Raw genomic sequence first — 3,291 nt, 5'->3', positions numbered from 1 at the left:
CGGATATGCTACGCTTTTTGAGGATGCAATGTTATATGCAATGAATACTATATGCAGAATGCCAAATAAAGGCATTAGTGATGTAAACACCAGGGAGAATCCCCTTAGTGTTAAGGACCACGTGGAGGTGCCAATAGATATTGGAATTTGATTTGTAGGATGCACCTTCTTTGACTTGAAGAAAAATTCTGACTTTTCACCATGTGCCACTGCTTGGAGGATTTTCAGCTTAAGGAGATTCCCTTGATTCACCATGTTGGGGATGAGAAATCTAGATAAGGAGCCTTGGTTAAGGAAGTAGGACGACTCCTAGGAGAAATAAACTCCTATGCTCGAGGAATGGAACAAACTCTTGGGGGAAATAGACTCCATGCTTGGGGAGAGACCAAGATTCTAGGAGAAATAAACTCCTATGATTAGGGAGAGGACAATAAAGATCAGAAGATCGTGCCCCAAGTTTCATGACCCATGAAGGAAATTGCCCCTGTGGATCCTTGGAGAGATTTGCCGAATCTCGACGTAACTGCTCCAGATTGGTTGAACTCAAGAGAGATTCCTCGACTTGATTGCCCCAGATTGATCAAAGCTTGAAGAGATTTATCGACATGATTGCCCCAGATTGATCAAAGCTTGAAGAGATTTATCGACATGATTGCCCCAGATTGGGTACATCTTATTAGAATCCTCAAGCCTTCGTTGTTTTGAAGTCAAACAAACATGGAAACAACTCTACCACGCTCAACGGAGTCTTCAAACTCTTCCCTTCAAGGTAATCAGGGAAAGCATCAACTATTCATGCCCAACAGAGTTCTTTAGAGAACCTTCCCCTTGATGGTCAGCATTTGGAATGATTAGCTTTTACTCCTCGGAGTTCTCAAGTCTCTTGTACTTTGATATGATCAAGTTGCTCACTGATTCTCATTCTTGAAAATTTCCTTGATGTTAAGCACATATTTGTATGCAAAAGAATGTTAATTCTAAGAATGATGATTCTAATGCAAAGTGTATGTTAGCCTTGAAGTTTTAAACTCTTTTATTGAAATGAGGTTGCGACCTCTTGTGAATGGATCACTAGTTGACACAACCTCGATTTTTTGCATATGGAAGATAAAGCAAACGTACGATACCAGCATGGATATGAGTCTCGCTTCATTGGGAGTCAGTTAAACGCTATCTCTTGGGAGTGTGCTTTCAAAATAACCCTACTTCAATTAGGACTTTTGAGGGTTGTAACTTGGCCAGGTTCACGGTTTTTTTAAAAAACAAAGGATTTTTAGGCTCGAAATTATTTGGTACCCACCCCCTTCATGATGTTCTCCATTCCTAGGTTCAATTAACTCGACATGAGTGTTCGTTCCTCACAAGGAATTTGGAATGGTTGAGGAATCAATGAGGTTTTTTGGACATGGCAGTCACTTCATCTTGCATTTTTGGTGTCTGATCACACGACTTTGTTCTTTTGATAAGGATTTTTATTTTGTAATCCTTATTTTTCGCTTCTGCTTTCCCTAACTTTTGCCTGGACAAATTCTCTTGAATTTTATTTTGGAGTCCAGCGGGATGCCCTAACTTTTGCCTAAGTCACTTATTTCAAGTTTTTGACTTAGCGGGCTTTCTTTTTTTTATTCACTTTTGAACAAGTCGTGTGATCTTGCGTTGCTCTCGATTTGTGGGAGGTGATTGTGACTGCCTCGTTTTTTGATTGATGAAGGATAACCATCGTTGTGTCGTCATCTCCTGACCTCTTGATAGAATAAGGATAATCATTGCGGTTTTGAAATTCCTCAACCTTTTGAAGGATAACCATTGTTGTATCCTTAGATGCACCTTTTGGTGAGTTTTGAACACTCGATCGAGTTAAATGGACACTACCCTGCCCCAGGGTTAAAATAAGGGTTTTTTTTTTTTTATGATTAGAAAAAGAAACTCCTACTTCAAGGCTCAAAGGGGTTGACGAGGGTCTATCTCCCTTATATCTCCAGTGTTTGGGGATTTGAAACAATGCCTGTACATCCTCAGTAGGGTTTTATTCGAAAACACACGATTAGAGATTTTGCATTTTTTATTTTTCATCATTCTCCCTCAGCTTTTTGCATAAGCGAGCAATTAATAAAGTTGGTATCGTAATGCCAAAACATTTTACGAGTGATAACGAACGGATTACTTCAAGACAAACATAAACAATGTATTATGATTTTCATTCAGAAATTAACAAGTTTTTACATGCTATTGATGCTTAAACACACAAATGAAAAATTACAATGAGAATGCAGTAAGAAACTAAATGAGTGTCGTTGTTGAGGAGACTCGTCTCCGTCTGGACTTGCTGATCTCGAATACTTTCATCATTTCCTTCCAACCACTTCGGATTACTTCAAGAGAGAACTCCAACGAAGTCACCCATGAGTCGTAAGCTTTTTCTTTTTTCTTTTACTTTAGGGATTCGAGCAATGCGAGTGAGACAATGCTCAAGATAAGAGTAGGTCTTGCTTATCCCTCGTGCGGGAGCCCCAAGCATAGATGTTGTAGAAGTATTCATTATCGAAAGTGGAGGAACCTTGCATGGTCATCAAACTGAGAACTTGTGGTGAAGAAGACCTTGAGAATCAGGAGCATTGTGTAGAATACTCTTGATTACCACATGGAAGAAGATTCTGACGAAGTCACCCAAGAATTTGTAATGCTTTAGGGATTCGAGCAATGCGAGTGATGCAATGCTCAAGATAAGAGTGCGTCTTGCTTATCCCTCGTGCGGGAGCCCCAAGCATATTCATTGAAGAAGTATTTACCATTAAACATGGAGGAACCTTGTGTAGTCACCAAACTTAGAGAAGCTATTTGTTGCAAAGAGATCAAACACCAACTGAAACACCAACCTCCACGGATACAACTGAGCATAAGAACCTTGAGAATGAGAGATGTTTCTACAAAACATTCTTGATTACTACTTGAAAGAGATTCTGACAAAGTTGCTCGAGAATTTGTGGTGCTTTTATTATTATCATACCAACCAACTCAGACAAGGAAGTAGTTTTCAACCAAAATAGGGAATACTGAAGTGAGAATACGGAAATGAAGTGATGATTGCCAATGTTGAGGAGCCTTGACTCCATTTGGGCTTATTCTTCTTTTTTTTTTTTTTTTGATACTTTCTGGAATACGGGCATTCACTTATGCGTGAACTCTTCGTTTTATGCGCAGGCCATTTGGAGTGAATGATATTACTTTGGAGTCAATGAGATCTTGGACTTTGTGTTTCAAAATACTACAATCCTCAGTTGAATGTCCAGA

The sequence above is a fragment of the Vicia villosa genome, unplaced genomic scaffold (assembly GCF_029867415.1).
Source record: "Vicia villosa cultivar HV-30 ecotype Madison, WI unplaced genomic scaffold, Vvil1.0 ctg.003093F_1_1, whole genome shotgun sequence".
NCBI classification, from domain to species: Eukaryota; Viridiplantae; Streptophyta; class Magnoliopsida; order Fabales; family Fabaceae; genus Vicia; species Vicia villosa.
Note: the sequence above shows the minus strand (reverse complement) of the source record.